Here is a 19,493-nt window from a genome sequence, read left to right on the forward strand (position 1 = left end):
CACTCACAGGAAAGGCTCTCAGGAGAACAGCTACTGCTTAGTGACAGCTTCATTGTAAAAGAAATGAGCCTCTTCATGGAAATGGAAATTACAGTTTCATGATGACAATGAAAATAAAGGTAAGGATATTTTCTTTTCAATCTAATCTTGTGCTGAGAGGAATGAAAAATACTTTTTGTGGTCTCAGGTTAGCATTTTGTTTTGTAGAGTTTGTTTCAATTTCTACACTGAGCAGCACCCCAAGAATGGCCTGACCTGAGAAAAACAGATTCAGAGGTAAGAGTGCATAAAGAGCTCTGGTTACTCAGAATTTGCAACACAGAACTTTATATCTCACCATCAAAAATAACAACAGAAATAAAATAGTTATATATTATCAACTGTTGGGCCAAACTACAGCTGCTTTTGGTGAGCAGCACTTTTTTTTTTTGGGAGAGCTGCTCACCAAAAGCTGAATTTGGGAAATATTGTGGAAGTATGGCCACTGTGAAAAACAGTTCCCTCCACAGCTCACTGAGACAGCCCCCTTTGTGCAATGTCCATCAGGGAAACAGCCACTCTCTATATTTCAGAAAGGTTTCTTCTCTTCTCACTCAATTACCATAAAAATTTTACCACAAGACTGAGGCACAGATTTTTTTTTTTTCCCCCTCTGGACCTTAACAAAACTTGTCATATGCTCATAATAAGTTAACTGCTAGAAAACATCTGTTAGGTTAGGAGGTAAAATAGTGATAAAAAAAGCCCTAAGGATGACTTTGAAAGATATTTTCCCAAGCAAATTATGGAAATCCTCCTAATCTGAAGAGAAATGCAAATTATCAAAACTCCATATTTCTGACAGCCCCTAAATCTCCTGTTGCTTTGTAAAACCCACTCCAAACCCAAGGCAATGCTACTCTTTATTTAATCTCTCAGCCTACCTCCACAATGGCCTTTAAAGTTTGGCTCTGAGAAGCCAATTTTGAGCTAGGCAGAGATTTGCAGGAGTTGAATGGAAGGCACCAACCTGGAGCTGTGTGTCCCCACATTCAGCATAAATCCCTCTAAAGCCAATAAAAATGGAGTTAATTAATAGCAGTTCCACCACGAATATGTAGGTTAGGCAACTCAGAAGAACTCAATAACCATTTTAATGGGGGTCATCGCTATTCAGAGAGACATTGGAGAGAATGCTCTACGTGGCTAAATTGTTTAAATAAAAAGGTTTCAGCAATTTGCAAAGCTGATTTTTATGTTTTCTATAGGACAATGTGTCTTTGCTACCCTGAAACACGGGGGACAACAGAAAACCACAGGCAGGAAGAGGAAAGCTCCTGCCATCACCTCCAAGCTCCTGCTGGGCACTGGGCATTTAAGCTGAAATGGCCTCTTTTCCCAAAGAGAATTTATTAGAATTAATCAATAGGCAGCTGGGGATCGAATCTTCAAAACCAGGCAGCGCCCAGCAGCTCTCACCACGACCTGAACGTCTACTTCCACAGATGTTCAAGCAACTGGAACAATTTTGGGAATGGAGATCGACCCCTTTTGCAGACAAAAGACAAAGTGATTTGTATAAGCATAATTTTTGTTCTTCCCCCTACCATTATACTCTGCAGAAAGAGCATTCATGGTTCCTGGGCACTAAAAATAGGTTAATAAAACTTCAAACAGACCAAATTCCTTGCCTGGTGTTGTTTCAAATGCCCAGCAGTTGTGAGGGTCCATATTTTACAATCAGAATTGCAAGAGACGTTGTTTCCTGGAGAGGCTCTTCTACCCCCCACTCTCAAAACACACACCTTGAAGAAAAATGGAAATTTGGGAGATAAGTCTCCCAACCTCATGAAAATCTGACTCTGACAAGCCCCACATCTGAAAAAGCCCCAAGCCCAAAACACCAACTCAGCACCCCAGAAGTGCACAGGCGCTCAGGAAAGTCATCACAAAGCTCAGCTGAAATCTCCAAATATTAGGGCCATTCTGGAACGATGATGCAGGTGGCAGGAGAGGGGCAGGGTGACAGAAGGAGGGGACACAGGGCAGCAAGGGCCTGAGAAGGGAGAGGTCACAGATTGCTCACAGTGACCAAAGCTTGAGAGGCTCAGATCGAGCTGTAAAGTGAGAATATGTATTTATAAGGATAATAAGCAAACCTGCAAATCTGTCAGTCTCTCAGAAACATGAACACAGAGATAATCAGTTAGGGAAAGCCCATAAGTAATGAATTTAACCCACAGGTGATATTTTAGCAGCACACAGTAAAAAAACAAAAAGGCATGATCCACAACCTGATCAAAATGGGCCAGAAAATTATGAGAGGAAACCCTCTGGAGCCAGGCTGGGAGAGCTGGGAATGTTCACCTGGAGAAGGGAAGGGTGTGTGGAGACCCCACAGCTCCTTCCAGGACCTGAAGGGACACAGGGGAGTTGGAGAGGGACGCTGCAACAGGAACTGGAGGGACCTGGAACACAGGGAATGGCTTCCACTGCCAGAGGGCAGGGATGGATGGGGTATTGGGAATTAGGAATTGTTGCCTGGCAGGGTGGGCAGGCCCTGGCACAGGGTGCCCAGAGCATCTGTGGCAGCACCTGGATCCCTGGCAGTGCCCAAGGCCAGGTTGGACATTGGGGCTTGGAGCAGCCTGGGACAGTGGAAAGTGTCCCTGCCCTGGCAGTGGGGTGAGATTGGATGATCTTTAAGGTCCTTTCCAATCCAAATCATTCTGGGATTCTTTGAAAACCTGTCAGATATTTTAAAATAAAACCAAATTAAATTATTTAAGAAAAAAAATTAAAATTCTGTAGAAATTTTTTTTTGAGCTATGGGGAACAAAAGAATTCTTTCTCCAGTATGTTTGGCACAAAGATCTCTGGGAAAGCTGGAAAAGGTTTAAGCTTCTGAAATGTATCTGCTTCCAACAGTAGTTTATGTCCAATTTGCTTTCTATACGCCACTTATTTATTTAAAACTTAGTAATAAAAAATGGCACTGGGGAGGCTCAAATTTGCAGCACTCAGCAGTTACCTGGTCAAAAGTGCTCAGTCTGAATGTTAAATTAGAACCACCAATTAATATTAATTAAAACAATCCCTGAGGTGTAAAACCTGTCCTATTTCAGGGAAAGGCAACAAAGACCTACTGGATTTTTAATTATCATGCATTGCTGTAATTGGCTCACCCAACCTGGATATGGCCTTGGGGACACACAGTGGCAGCTCGATGGCCCCAGGGTCACTGGCTGGGATTTGGGAAGCAATTCCTTCCTGTGGGAAGGAGGGGGGTTGGACAGCAGGTGACAGAACGGGATTTGGAGAGGAAAAATTATCCTGCCTTCTTCCCAGACATGCTTCCACATCCAACTCTGATGTTTGACACTTCTTCAGTTATTCACAAAGGATTCATGCTTGGAAAGGAGGGGAAATGGAATGGTTTTGAGTCCTCTGGAAGGTACTGAGCTCCACTGCTCCAGACAAAAAAAAAAAAGTGTGGTTCTAATGTTCCATTGGCTAACAAGAATCCTCCCTGACACATTACTCCACTTACTTCATGGCTGTTTTGATTCAAGCACTAAAAGCTCCGCAAAACTGAAAAATAAAATGAAATAAATCAAAATTTAAACCCTGTAAAAGCAATTTTGCAGCTCGGGTCTTGAGGGAAGGACAGAAACTTTGGGCATTCAATAATTGAAGCTCCATAAGCAACAGCAACTGGCAGGATTACAGAGCAGAGCTTTTGACAGGCATTTCATGGAATTGCAGATGCTCCACCAGGCACACAAGGAGGACTGGTTAAGTTCCCAATGCATTTTTAAAAGAGGGAATTAGAAGCTATCCATTCCAGGTCATTACTCATGGAAGACAAGGAGACTTCCAGCTTCTCTGGTAGGTGCTTACTAAAGAACTCTTTCTGGGAACACACTCCTTCTATTATTCCCCCCACTCAAATTTAATTCTTCAGTACTGAAAAATAAACCTGATTATCAATATACATTTCTGGCCTGCCCAGTGCATCTTTGCAATATTATTTTATCTCATTTGCACAATCAGGAAATCCAAATTTCAATGGGCTGCAAATCTGCTCCCTTGACTTCTGCCTAAGGGAATCCCAGAACTGTCTGTTCATGGGGGTGTTTATTATTGGAATGCCTTTTGTAAAAAGGGGTGAAACATCCAAAACAGCTTCCAGCTAGAGTTTTGCTGTGAAGTCACCCCGGCAGCAGGCTGCACTGAGCACATCTGGATGCCATGGAATCTGGAACAGGATGAGCAGGAACTCTGTGTTCTGAGGTGTGGATCTGCAGCTTTCACCCCAAAGGACTACTCGGTAATGCCAATGTGAATCCTGCAGAGTCTTAACTTTTTTTGTCAGGGTTGGGATTAAATGTGTGAGACACTATTTCTTCTTGGGACTCAGGTGTTTTTATCAGCTCTTATCTATATTACAGCCTCACAAACTGTGAGTTCTACAGCACTTTATTCTACCAAACTAAAAAGTGGAGCTGTATCTCTCTCACTACAAGGCCTTTTAAGGATAAACTGTCTAATTAAGAAGCGACACGTAAATAATTTTTACTTTTAACCCAATAACTAACTACTCATGGCCTGCAATGCAGATTTTTTTTAAAAAATCTAATTACAAAATTGAAACTTTCTAAAGAAACCAATCTAGTAAATAAAAAGAATGATAACATTAACAGACCAAACAAAAATCCCCTCCCAAATCTAAAGGCAAGACATGAAAACAGCCAAGGATTTGAAGGCTACAAATACAGCATTCCCTAGAAAAATTGGGTTTTGGTAGGAAGTTGCTCTTGGGAGAAAGGGCAAAGCTAATTCTCAGTGCAACACAGTAATTTTTATTATATATTAGAGAATGTATAGGAATGTTTGGGAATGTCACCTATCCCAAGTTTGGATTGTGAGTACCACTGGATACCAGAAGAAATCTGGCACAGTTGCAGGATGTCATTTCATTTCCACTGCCTGCTCACTGAAAAATTTATGTGCCCATTACTACCTTTGATGATTATAACGATGTCATTTACTTGGTCTAGAGTGGATGTCAGAATATACCTAGTCTTGATGACAGCAATAAAGAAATCAAAGGAAAAAAATCATTCCATGGCAAAAAAAAAAAGTGATTAAAATTGCTATGAAATTCCCATTACTGCTGGACTCCTGATAAAAATCATGACCTTGGCAATCAGCACTTTGAGGGAAGTATTAACAGGGCCACTGGTAAAAGGAAATCAACTCTAAAGTCAACAAGAAATCATCAAGACCTGGAGATTGGATTACACTCCCACATTAGCCCCATGGCAGCAGCACTTGACTTGGCCTGGGCTTGCTAAGAACCAGGCTTTAAATGAGATTTTCAGGGCCCACCTCACAATTGGGATTCTGCCAGGGATACATTTGCTTTGGGAGGCTGTTCAGGGTGTTCCAGTGCCACAGGGCATGGCCTGGGCACACCTTTCTCTCCTCTCTGACCCCAGCTCTTACTCTTTTCCATGGAAAATTATCTTGATTTGGTTCTCAACCCCATGTAAAAATGAAAATCCAACATTTCTGCCTCTAAAGGCACAAAGCACATTACATACATGCAGGATCCACAGCAGTAAGTGACCTGTCTCCCCAACAAAAACAAAATTGTAAAAAAAATATTTTTACAATATTTTTCCCTGCCCCTATTTTCCCTATTCTTACTACAACACCTTCCTCTAAAAATCAATGTAATCCTTCGAGTTCCTGGTTGTAAGATAAATTGATTGTACACAGAAAAGGTCACTTATTTCAGTAAAATGCAAACTCTGGGTCTGTTTCCTCATGGAGCAGAGCCTGGGAGAGCAAAGCACTGAAGACTCCCAGGGCAGGAGGTCTCTCCCCTGAGCTTTGTTCATTTGGGACAGTCCCTGTACCTCTCCTTGGCCACAGGTTCCAGACAGAAGGAAAAACAAGGAAAAAGAGACAGTAATTTTCTGCAAAACCTCTTTGAGCTCTGAGCTATAATGCAAACATTGCATAGGAAAGTGCCTTCTTAGCCTGAATCTTTCTGCCTTTACAATTTAAACCCTACACAGCTACACAGATACCACAGCAAAGCAACAATTCCAGTGTAAACACAAAAGCAGCAATCCCCAAGACAGCTCAGAGAAGCTGTTTTACCTGTTTCTGTAAACTCATTAACTAAGCACATACACCCAGGCATCCATCCTCAGAAATGCTTGGATATAAATTTCAAATTTGAAAACTTAGGCTATCCCAGCCAGGGGAGCACTGCAACCTTGTAGGTACCATTTGCTAAATGGAAAGGAAAAAACCCTCCTCGTTTGCTTTTGCATTGAAACTTTCTAAAGAAACCAATTAGGTAATAATAATAATAATAATAATAATAATAGCAATAGCAATAATAATAAACAAATAAAGAAAACAAACAAAACCCACCCAAAACCTAAAGGCAAGACACTAAAACAGCCAAGGATTTGAAGGCTACAAATACAGTATTCCCCAGACAAACAGAACTTTGGCAGTTAAATTTGTGGTTGGGCTGGGGACTGAGTGCATTTTGTCTAATCTTAGTTCTACCACATGCTAAGGTTAGGAAAGATGGACTGAGAAATCACAACATCAACACTGCAGCTGTATTCATCTCCATATAATTTATAAAATTTAAGAATATTTTGTGTCCATCTGCTGAGAAGTTGAGTTGGTAACTCAGGCCCACTTGTCAGACTTCCACACCCTCATCTGACTTGTCTCCAACACTTGGGAAGAACTTATCCATGGACACCAAGGGACATAACATTGCAGGGAAGCAGACAATCTTTTCATCTTTGGATGCTTAAAACACACAGGCTTTTCTGCCTGCTTTCGGTAGTGACAGGATAGGAAGCAATGGCTTCAAACCCAAAGAGAGAAGGTTTAGATTAGGTATTGGGAAGGAATTTTTCCCTGGCAGGGTGGGCAGGCCCTGGCACAGGGTGCCCAGAGCAGCTGTGGCTGCCCCTGGATCCCTGGAAGTGTCCAAGGCCAGGCCGGATGTGGCTTGGAGCAGCCTGGGACAGTGGAAGGTGTCCCTGCCCGTAGCACAGGGGGGGACTGGATGGGCTTTAAGGTCCCTCCCAACCCAAACAATCCTGGGATTCTGGGATTCCAGAGCTCATCCTAGAGGCAGACACATTTCTATAACTCCCAGACTGCTCCCATCTTCAATGCCCTCAGGAAGGCTGGAGCTGTCTCAAACTCTGCAGGGAACCCAGCACATTTCTCATCCCAGTTAGGGACTCTGGCCTCTGTGCTCTGGGCCTGGTGAAGTTCTAAACCTTCACAAGTCAGGTGGTGCTGGCTCCAAGGCTGGACACGATGACATTGGAGGCCTTCTCTGACCTCAATGGTTCTATGATTCTGAGCCACAGGAAATTCCAGGCAGAAACCAAAACACCCCAGAAGCGACTCGAGATCCCTGAGGTGTGAGTGGCTGCAGTGCTTGCGTGCTGGAGGTGCCACCCTGTGCAGGGTTTGGGGTGGAGTGGTGGCAAACAGGCTGGCCCAGAGCCTGGGACTCGGGCTCAGCAGCAAACAAAGCCCATGTGGTGCAGACTCTGTCCTTTTGCCCTTTCTTTTCTCCCCGGACTAAAGTGACAAAGAGATCCAGGTTGATGTTCTCAAAGCCAGGGGTTTGTCTGAGATCTGGGAACACAAACTATGCACAGATAAATGAAGAGCTATTAGATGTTCAATCCTTATCCAGTTGGACACAGCCTCTTGGAAAAGGCTTAAAGGCTTTTCAAATCAACAGCCACTTCCAAGGGATTATTGCTGCACTGACACAGAACCCTGGACACGGGTGTTCTTATCCAGAATTTAGTTTCATGGATAATTGTTCTCTGGAAAGCACTAAGACAATGTCTGCCAGTACAACTTCTCAGTAAAAGCTCATTTTTCATATCCCAGCTCCACTCTGGACGACCTGAACTTTCAGAGCCTTAATTGATGCACATTTGAAGGATTTCATACACCCCTTGTTAAAGTCTTCTCCTGCAGGAAACATCTCCTCTCTTCTCAGCAAGATGCCAAGAGACCCCCGAGGACACAACAGGATTTACACCATCGTTGCACAGAGTGAGAAGAGCTATTTCTTCTGTTGACATTCTGCTTGCGTTGAAATAGAGAAAAAAATCTTCCTGCTTGAGGTACTTCCTTTAAGCTGGAGTTTGAACCATCTGATACATCAAGAGAGGTCTGAGGAACACAAATAAAGCCCTGTCTTCCTTTGAAAATTAAATACATTGATTTTAAATATTTATATATTTATATATAAATATATTTAAGGGCTGGGACTAAATTATTCTTAAGGTCCCTTCCAATTGAAACTACTCTATAATTTTTTTTTTTTAGTTTATTTTCTAAGGTAAACAGAGTTGGTAACAGAGGTATGATCTGGGTGTGAAAATGCAAAACTGGTCCAAGAATACGTTCTGGGACAGAGATCTCAATCAGGATTGCTCTAAGACCTTTGCCAGCAGGCTTTTTACCAGTCAGCCCTGGAGAGAAAGAACTGTACTTAATAAAAAACATTTGGAATTTCTCTATTTTCTTGCACATAAAGTGACAAGTTCAAATTTCACATTTTGTCAAGAACAGATACTAGACCCACAAGCAACAGAGAGGCCCCCAGAAACCAAACCCATGCACAAGGCTCTTATGTCATGTCTGAAAGATCATATAAAGCTATCAGAAAGATTAATTCATCCACCAGAAAAGGAGTTTAACCTTTAAGGCATAAGCAATCCTGTGTTTTCTCTGCAGTGCCAAACAATGGAGCATCATCCTGAATCTAGAAGCTAACATGAGATGAATGACATTTTCCAAATCAGAGACTTCCCTGCCGTTCAGGAGAGCCAATCTGCCTGTGTAAGCCCCAGGAGCCTCTCAGGTGTGTGTCAAACTGCCAAGCCCAGCCAGACATTTGGGATTTACCCCTGGAAAGTGGGAGTACTCCTGCCCAGACACATGGCTGCAGTGAACATTCCTGAAGGCACATTCCACGTGGGTCAAACCCCTTCCCATGCACTGCAGCCAGCAGGCAGAAATGAGAATCTGAAGTCTTCATCAGCACAGCTCAATCCTCAGGTTACCCCATCCTAATTTAAGCCATGGAGAAATTGCAGAGGCATGTCCATCCCAAACATGCTCTTATTTTTGACAGGAAACCTGCTTAAAGTAATGAAAATGCATTTGCTGCTGAGATGGGGAATGGGCATGACAAGATATTGGGACTCCTGCTGTTCAGACAGATCCCATGGCAACACCTAGCACGGTGCCAGGAGTTAGAGAAGCCAGACCAGAGCAGCTGGAGGGCTCATGGAATACCCTGAGCAGGGAGGGACCCACAGGGATCACTGATCCAACTGTTACAGCATACCACAATATCTTTTATACTCTGCAAAATGAACACTGTCAAAGGAAATTTCTTCATGCAAGCCTGTCACAAAGAGCACCAAAAGCTTCAGTGGATACACAGCCAGTGTATTGCAGAATAGATTTTTTTTGTGCTAAATATTACTATTATTGTGTTTCAAAAAAATAAAAAATAAAAAATAAAAAACCAAACAGTTAAACATTCCTTTCTAAAGCAAGAGTATGATTGCAAGGTGACAGCAACAATTGCTCTTGACAATTTAGATATCATACAGGAGACTGTGAGACTTGCAGAGCTATTGGCCTCTAATCACTTTTCATGCAGTCTGACATGTGAAATCCACTATTTAAACACAGCAGCTGCTTAAATAAAAGCATGGTTTTGAGTATTCTGTCCTGCTACTGATTATTTCAAGCAGGCAAAGGCAAACAATGTCAAACCAGTATGTTCACACATGGATTTTTTCAGCTCAGGAAGACCTCGTTTCCTGAGGAACCCAAGAACCACCTATGGACTTGAACTAAAAAATGGAAGGACTGGGTTGTTGGGAGTCAGTCAAAAACTGCTGAAAACAGTCTGACCTTTCCAGACTGGATAGCAGTTGATCATTTTCAGCTGTCTCAAAGACAAAGCAATCCTCAAAGTGTCTGACAGATGGAATCCCTCTCAGATTTTCTAACACCAATTTATCTGGTTCTACCTGACTCATTGTGTGACAGAGCAACTTTCCTGAAGGGAGGGTTAAAGCAGATTATCCTGCCTGACCTTGGACAAGGGATGGAGGGACAGAACACAGGGAATGGGTTCCCAGTGCCAGAGGGCAGGGCTGGATGGGATATCGGGGAGGAATTGTTCCCTGGCAGGGTGGGCAGGCCCTGGCACAGGGTGCCCAGAGCAGCTGTGGCTGCCCCTGGATCCCTGGCAGTGCCCAAGGCCAGGCTGGGAGCAGCCTGGGACAGTGGAAGGTGTCCCTGCCCATGGCAGGAATGAGATGTCCTTCAAGGTCCCTTCCAATCCATTCCATGATTTGATGAAAAGAAAAATTACAAAAAAAAAAAAATTCCCATGTGCTGCAGTGAGTTCAGGGAATGTTCTCTTCCTAAATGGAGCCCATGAGATGTGATTTACAAGTTCCAGCACTCTGCTGCTCCCCTGACTTTGGGCAGCTCTGAGCATCTCCCCACCCCTTTCCTTTCCTGAACCACGCTTTTATTACAGTCATGTATTGTCCAAGACAGCCATAACTGGAGTTCACTAAATAAATTTGCTTGAGAAATTTATACAGGGTTTGAAAGTTTAATGCAACTGCCAAAAGATTTTGGAGTGCTGGGAGAATTAATCTTACTACTCATTACATTTATTGATTCCAATCAAACTTCCAGACATCAGCATAGGTGCCACTGCTAAGAAATAAAAAGTTTCCAGGAAATCTCCATGTAAATCTAAAGTGACTGCCAGCTTTGGGGAAGGGAGAAAAGCTGAGGAAGAGGTGTGTAATCTACATGCCAGTAAATGCTGGGCTCAGAGGTTGTCAGCCACCACTTGAGGAGCTTTCTCCAACACTGCTTTTATAACCAGCTCAAGATGAGACTTCAGCCCTCGAGCCTGCAAAAGGGCCAATATCCATAACAGTGTTTTCTCTTTCAACAATCTCCGAATTCAATTAGGGATGAAAAACAAAAAGGCACTTCGACACATAAAGGTTGGGGTTTTTTTTTTCCCTCTTCCTTTTTTAATTAGAAGCTGAATCTAGTTGAAGGTAGAAGCTGAGCAGCGATGCAATCATTCTGCACTAAATAAATAGAAAGAATAACTTTGCTGCTACGTCTGCCCTCCAGAACAAGTGGAGGCTTTTCATTTGAGGATGGAAGAAAACAACAACTGCGAGTTTTGGAAATAATTTACCATATTGCCTGAGTTAACCTGAGAGAAAAAGAGCACTTGTGAAGGGATGAAAAACAGTGGCACAAGTTTTTTGTTTTCTACAGCTCCTACTCCAATCCTCCGCTAGGACTGGAGTGCAAATCACAGCTAATGCTGAGGGAACACCACAATCCAGCCAGCATTTCAAAGAGTTTGGTTGAGTACAGCATGAGATAAACATTTTATTTACATGACTGAAAACTGATTTTAACATAATTGCTTTTCACCTATTATTGGTGTGTGCGTGTGTGTGGTATAGATTATTGAAGACTACACTGGAAAACACTTGGGAAAAGAATTATTCCAAAAGTTTGCTGCAACTCTGAGTTTCTGAAGTATCATTTTTACCTGTAGTGGTTGCAATAAATAAGAGCAGTACTGAAAACAGGCCATGTGAAAGACCTTTCTGGATCACCTGTGAGCTAACAATTTCTTGAACTGGTTGGCATGGCTCATATTATAACAGAATAAATAGGTTAAAGCTTTCCTATTTCTGAGCATTTTGCTTTCAATTTAAATTTATAAGAGAACAACACCTGCAATGCTAAATAGAAAAAATGTCAATAACTTGCCAGAATTCCTTGATGTTTGCCATTTTGCACAAATACAACCTGGATGTCATTTAATCCTTGTTAGGCCTCACAAAATTAGGTTAAATGCAAACTATAAATAATGATCAGCCTGTTCCATTTGAATTTTCTCTTTTTTCTGTGTCATCATTTGAATTAAACGAGGGTGATTTTGGGACATGCTCTTAAATACCACCACAAAAAGTAGCTTAAAACTTCCTGTCTAGTTTGATTGTAAACCTGTTGCCTCCACAAAAATAAAGGAATTTTCTGCCTAGATAACACCTAACCTAGCACAGGAACCTATCAAGCAACAGGATCAACCTGTGGAGTTTTGTGTGCAAGTTTCCATTAGCTGATGATGCTGGGAAGGATTTGCTGCTCCACTCCTGACACAAAAGAGAGTTCACTCCTGACTACCCCTTTTAAGTGAAAGCACAGGTACAACCTTAAAAACCTCACAGCAATTTCATTCTCTACTAACTCAACCAAGAGGGAGTGTCAGCTAGGAGAGAATGTGCTAAAACCTAACATATAATATTAAAAAACAACCAAGCAAAGAAAAAAAACCCAAAAATAAACTATTTTAGTGTTGCCTCTTGAATGTATTTGGAGATCTCACTGAGAATCACCAGCACAAATGTTAATTAACCAGGCTGGCTGACAAAGGAAACAGATGTGAGTACAGTAATCTTATGCGCTGGAATTAATTACATCAAGTTTTAGGTGATGACACAAATAAAGGTCAGGTTGTACTGCTGAGATGATCAAGAACACAAACTGCAAATCTATTGCCACATTTAATAACCCCCCATTCCCCACAGGGCAGGAACCCTTTCAGGCAGCTGTGTGATGAGCAAATACTTAAATGTCACACCTGGAAAATTACCCAACCTGTGCCTCCCACATCAGATGTTTCCCTTTTGAAAGCCAACGAGAGCAGCTCTGTTTCTGGATGCATGGAAGACAATTCGCACTCTCTAATTGCCACTAATTGCCAGCTACAATTTGATCCACAATTTCAGCCCTGAAAAGGATGCTTTCCATCAGCTGCAAACAGATAAGAAAAGGCTGGAAGGGAACATTACTCTCATGTGTTTGGATATCCCCTGCAAACCCGAGTTAGGAATGTTTTATCCAGCCCCACGGTGGCATTTCCTGAATTCTACAGAATTGGGATTTAAAACTATCAAGTAATGTGATAACTGATCTCATCTTCAAACTGCTTTTAAAAACTTCATTCTTACTCTCCATTTCCATTCTGTATTTATCTGATTTCAGCCCCCAACAAGGAACTTGTCTGCTCTCTGTCACTCCAATCTGCCTCCAGTATTCAAGCATTTCATTCAATCTCTGCACCTCCAACACCTGTCAGGTAAGAGTCAGCTCCTTAGAAATTTTTATTCCCGGGATATTTGATCACCAGAACCAACATAAAATTAAATATTAGGTAAATTTACTAAACTTAAGCAAATTAACACATGAGGTTCCACGGCTAACTTTAATAAAGATATATATTAGAGACAAATCACAAGGTTGGATATCAGGAGGAATTTTTTCCTGGAAAGGGTAGTCAGGAATTGGAAGGGGGACATTGGTGGAGTGCCCATCCCTGGAGGTATCCAAGGAAGGGCTGGAGGTGGCACTCAGTGCTCTGGGCTGGGGACAAGGTAGGGAGTGGGCACAGCTTGGACTCCACAGGCTGGGAGGGATTTTCCAGTCTCAGTAACCTTGGGATTGTCTCCTTTATTATTAAAAAAGTGTATTCCCTGCATCTAACAGCTACTCCAAAAAATGAAATTAAAGAAAGCCCCTCACCTTTCGGCCCTGGGTGTGTGTGGCTTCCAATGAAACCTCCAGCTGACTGCACTGTATTCCTCGTTCTCCTCTTTCCTTCCACAGCTCCCCCAGCCTTGCTTGTCAGCTGCACCTTATTCCACGGCCGTGCAGAAGCACCCGGGGCATCATCCCAGAGCAGCTCCCTTGTCCTCCCCCTGTGCTGGCTCAGCAGGCTCCTCGTGGTGCTGCAGGCAGGGAGAAGCCCATGCTCTGTGGGAGAGAAAGCCAGGGTAAGAGAGGAGACAGCTCAGAAGGCACAGCCATGGAAGCCACAGCTCTCTTCATAGAGAGCAGGCAGGCACAACTTCCCAAGGATATTTTTTGGGAATTGCAGCGAGGAACCTCAGAGAAAGAGAAAACAATTCTTATCTCTATTCTCTCCTCCTGTTGTTTTTGCACATGTGGAATGTGTTAGGAAGATTGTTTACCTGAAGGGAGTTCTTAATAGGATTCTGGTGATGGTTGTTTATATTAATTGGGTCAAAGCTGTGTCCTGGCTGTCTCGAGAAGGTCACGGCTTTTTCTTTGGTATTCTTAAGTATAGTATCTCTTTAATATAATACAGTATTAACATAATATAGTATAATTTTAATAAAGCAATTGTTCAGCATTCTGAATCATGGAGTCAGATGCCAATCACTCCCCACTGGAGGGTTCACCTGTTTCACAGCCAGACCTGGAATGTGACACAGCTGGGACAGAACAGCTGTTCTGCAGAGAACGATCCCAAGCGAAGTGCCTTCCCAAACAGCAGTGGCTCCTAAGACCAAAGAAAGGACTTGGCCCTTCTTCTCCCCCAGCCTCTTTCTAGGTATTTCAGACTGGCAATAAACAGCTACAAAAATCCCAGAATGGTCTGAGTCCAAACTAATCCCCTAAACCATCCCTAGAATAGTTTACCTTGGAAGAGACTTTAAAGATCATCTTGTTCCAAACCTTCCAGCAACATTTCCTAGAAAAAGAGTCCTGCTCATTGGTCTGCTCCTCAGATGGAAAAAAGAGCCCCTTAACTCTTACTACTCTTCACTAATTACAGCTTAAAACCTTATGTGCCTTCAACAAACCCCAAGTGATCTTAAAGAGATGTCCAAGAGCATTCACCAAAATGCAGAAAACACAACAGGAATGTTTCTTGTCTGTTCTCATCAGAACAAGGGGGCTGTGAAGAGATGACCATTTTGTGAAGAGATTCCAAAATACTAAAGAAAATATAAAGTGCAAACTTATTTTTCAAATGAAAAGACCAGTAAGATATAAAAATTGTGAGCTTAAATTGCTTTAAAGCATCAGAAAAGCTTGCATTTCACGACAGTAATAGGTTCTAGGAAAAACTAAGTGAAACCCACTGGAATGAGTTTTTAATATCCAGTTAATGGGCCAATGATGATTTGCACAGAGCCACAGCACCAGCCTGGGGGGCTGCAGCAGGCACAGGAGCCTCAAGCTGAGCAGCAGAGCTGGAGCTGCTGCACCAACAAAGGTGCAAACAGAGGATGATCTGAACCAACAGCTCATGTTGTTTAGAAAAAAATCACTTTTTCTTAATTTAAAAAAACCCCAAACAATTAGAAACACTTTTCATAGATAAATAAGATAAAACTTTGGTCCAAATTATGCAAAAAAAGCCTGTGCAATGCCATGGCAAGAAAACAGGGCGGAACAGTGGAGTTCCTTTAACCACGCAGGAAATCATGGCTGAAACAAATCTTTGTCTTCCAAATTAGAGCCACAAATACTCTAAAACTGCTCTAAACATTCTGGTGTTAATCAGAAATAAGTTCTTTAATTCTTTATCACGGGGATGAGATGGTTGTGTAAGGAGCTGGTGTTGAGGAACAATAATCCCCTTGGATGTGAAGGAACCTGGAGCCACTGACAGCACACAGCATCCCTCAGCCCTGGGTCACATGCTTCAAATTACAATACTCATGAAACTGAGCAACACTTCAGGAGAAAGCTAATCCTGCTCCAGAGTAGGAAATGCTCCAGTGTAGGAAAAGTACAAACCAGAACTTTTCTAAAGTTTCTGAAACAAATTACCCACAAAAAGCAGGTGTAAGAAGTGAAGGTGTTGAAAATATCAGTGTTGGAGTTACTGAGTCAGAATTAATTCACCTCTGAAGCACAAATTTACCATGAAACCATCTGGAATCACTCCTTTGAGCCTTAGGCTCAACACCAAAGGGGGAAGAATGAAGGAAATGGTACAGCCAGAACTTCTGAATGCTTGGATTCCTAACCTGCAAAAAGAAGCCTTTGATTCCAGCCCTTGTACAGAATGCACGCACACACACAGAGACATGGATCACCCTGGTGGCAAAGGCTGTGCAGCTCAAAGAGGAAGATTCCTCCCCAAAACAAAAGCTGGCTCTCCACGACTCGCTTCCTCTCACAAATATTCCCCACTCTCCTCCTCTGGTGACAAAGAGAAAGCAGCACCAATTGCACAGGAGCTGCTCTCAGACAAGTGACATTTAGCCCAGTGTTCCTCCCGTCGCTGGCAATCTTCCCCCGCTCCAGTGTGCTCACATTAATAAAGGATTCAGAGGTGAGCAAGAGCTCCTCGGAATATGTCAAGGACTGGGGGAGAAAAGCAGCATCAGGGAGGAAAATCCATTAGAAAAATGAAAAAGAAGATCAAGCCAACCATGAATCTCACACTGCAGGACTACCACGTTGCCTTATTAAATTGCGTGTAAGGAGGAAAATAAATGAAAGGGGTGAAATTAGGAGAAGCAGAGACCTACACAGTAATGAAGCACCTAAAAATCTCCAGGAATTCAAATAACATATTAAAAAAAAAAAAAGAGAGAAATTTAATTATATTTCCAGGCAGTTTCTCTACCAGATCTACACATGAACATATCCTCTGTTTTCCAGAGATGTGAGTGTGTACCTCATGTGTATAGGAAGAAAGAGAGGCTCTAATATTAAGGCATTTGTTCCAAAAACTTCTCTTCTTCCCTGTTTTCACCTACTTAAACTTCCCTGTCTGATCCATCTTTTCCTATCCTTCAAGGTTTTCCTTCAAGGGTTTGGGTTCAGCAAGGATGTGGTCAAAAAAATCCTTGAACACTCACCCCCAGAGCAAGACATTTGGGCAGGAGATAAAAAGCTAAGCAGCCTGGAAAATGCAAAGGTTCAAAAGTCTCAGGTGCTCAACTAAATCCAGAGGTGTGACCTTAATTAAACCATCAAATTGCTTTATGATTCAAAATCAAAGTACAGCATGCCCCATCCTCTCCTATTTCCATCAAATACATGTCCTGGACATAAAGGGCTCCAGTTAATTAAGAAGGATTGCTGAAATCATGTAAAGCATCAGACAAAAAACTCAGAGGTAGGGTCATTCATCTTAAAAGGGAGCATAAAAAATTAACAAAATCACTCTGCAGCACTCGAGGGGAAAAAAAAATTGAGTGATGCCCATTCTTAACTTAAAATAGCTTGCACTTAAACTTTGCAGACTGGGGTTCCCAAATGGGAAATAGATGTGCTTTGGACCCCAGTAAATACAGCACAGAATGTTTCACTATGTGCCTGTTCATTAACATTTATGAACATATTAATTAGAGCAATTCTTAACTCTGCTCACAGTACAAAAGCACTGCATACATTTAAAATTGACTTAAACCACATTAAAGCTCTCAAATTTAAGGATGAGAGTTGCCAAGGTTCAAAGGGCAGGGGACCAAAACAACTGGCTAAAAGTGTTCCAAATAAACCAATCCAAAGATCAGAATATTTTAAATATATTTCAAATAAAATATCAGAATAGAGAAATCTATATATCAGAATAGAGAAATATTTTATATTGAATATTTTATATTTAATTTCATACTATTTTTCCTGTGCAAAGTTGGTTGTATTAATGAAGGTGTTTCCTATGAGAAGACATACAATAATTTGAGTCATTTTAAAGTAAAAGGTTAATGGATATAAATTACCAAAACTGGTAGAGACAAATCATCTCATTAAGCCTGCTGACGTTCCAGGATTCAGTTGTAACAGAACTGCACCAATCTGTACTTCAGTAGCCTCTAATTAATTTGTTTTCTCAGCCATTCCCAACTGTAAGAAGGAAGGAAAGTTTCCCAATGCCAATGAATGAACCCCATTTTGGGGGGAACCCAGGGATGTTTTACGATCAGGGAAACAGAGCCTTGTGAAGAGATTTCCTGAGATCAGAACAAACCATTTAAACCAACAAACCATTGTTGTCCTGCTCAGAAGTGAGATGTGGACATGACCAGGGGCAGACCCTGGTGATGGGATCCAAATCCAAATAAAGACTGGCAGCTCCATAGGAAGAAGCCCTCTCCAGGAGCACTTCTGTGACTCAGATCCTACATCTCCTCTTTGTTCTCCTCTCCAAACCTGCCTTCTGGCAAGAAATCTCCCTCCCAGAGTGCTGCGGGCATCTCATCACTGATACATCTGCTTCAAGCCAAGGCTTCCTTCATCTTAATGTAAAGAGATTCATCAGCAGAAAAATGCCAAATGATCTACTTGTCCTCAGAGGTGACCAAACCTCCACACTGGATTTCTTATTTAACTGATTCCATCTAGACCAAGTCCAGATTCCAGGTTCTCCCTACCACCTTCCACTCTTTCTTTGCTGCACCACAAACCCCCCCCCCCAAACTCAGAAAAATGAAGATATCTGTTTGATTAATGCTTTACTTACAGCACCAGTCAGTGCAACTACAGAAATACTTCATTTTTACAACTAAATATAGCAGTAGTTGTATTTTCAGTTGGCACAGCTAAAACAGTTTGCTTGGATTAGTGTATTTTGAAGTAATCTGGTTAATAATTGCTCAAATGGAGATGATGTTGAGCTGGGGGTTGCAGCAGCTGAAGTTAGACAGATCTGTTACAATATTTCTCCATTTTTAACTCCAAAAGGAGTATTTCTCCCTTTTAAACTCCAAGCTAGGCCTGAGTTTTGTAACTAAAGCTGTGAAGCAGAATCCTGTTCGTACCCATAGGAATTGTCTTCCTAATCTTGACATTTCTTGAAAGAAATCCTGCTGGAAAAAATTTCATCTGGAAACTTCTGGAATTCCTCAGAGCACATCATCCACTATGAAACTCTGGATGTGAGGAAATGGCTCAGTTCTGGCCCCAGCAGAAATTTGAATGCCAGGGCTTTACTTTAAGCTTTTCACAATATTTGTGAATGCCCTGGGTCTGGTTAAAGGGATCTGTCCCAGACTTGTCCTTCACAGAATCCATGGAATGGTTTGGGCTGGAAGGGACCTTAAAGCCCATCCAGTGCCACCCCTGCCATGGCAGGGACACCTTCCACTGTCCCAGGCTGCTCCAAGCCCCATCCACCCGGGCCTTGGGCACTTCCAGCGATCCAGGGCCTGCCCACCCTCCCAAGGAAAAGCAGTAAACGCAATTCCATAATCAAGGGTGTCATGGTATTTAAATATTTCATGGCAATGGTTTTGCTCTAGTCAGGTGCTGTGCAATTCAGGAATAACCAATTCCAGTCAGCCTATGAAGTTATTTAAGGCAGGGGCAAAGGATTTTCAGGTGTACCTGGTTTCAAATACCTTCTACACCTGAACATGTGCTGGTATTTTAATTTAAATTCATTGCACATAGTCTGTTTTATGCTTAGAAATTTCAGACTTTGCCTTGAAGACTATTAAACGAATTAAAAACTTTGAGACACAGATGAGGCGGGCTGAGTCATAACCCATTTTACAGAGAAACCCAGAGCTGTGCAGCCACATACCCTGAAG

At 42.1% G+C, this 19,493-nt stretch overlaps 1 protein-coding gene across 13 annotated transcripts in view; it reads right to left on the bottom strand.

Moving 5' to 3' along the window:
- PCDH15 (protocadherin related 15) overlaps positions 1-19,493 on the bottom strand; it is a 635,072-nt gene that overhangs the window by 511,422 nt on the left and 104,157 nt on the right. For all 13 annotated transcript variants that reach the window (XR_005257309.1, XR_005257310.1, XR_005257316.1 and 10 more), the window contains exon 2: positions 13,717-13,947. The gene's annotated coding sequence lies outside the window, so the exon portion shown is untranslated. The remainder of the gene's footprint in view (positions 1-13,716; positions 13,948-19,493) is intronic.

The sequence above is a fragment of the Motacilla alba genome, chromosome 6 (genome assembly GCF_015832195.1).
Source record: "Motacilla alba alba isolate MOTALB_02 chromosome 6, Motacilla_alba_V1.0_pri, whole genome shotgun sequence".
NCBI classification, from domain to species: Eukaryota; Metazoa; Chordata; class Aves; order Passeriformes; family Motacillidae; genus Motacilla; species Motacilla alba.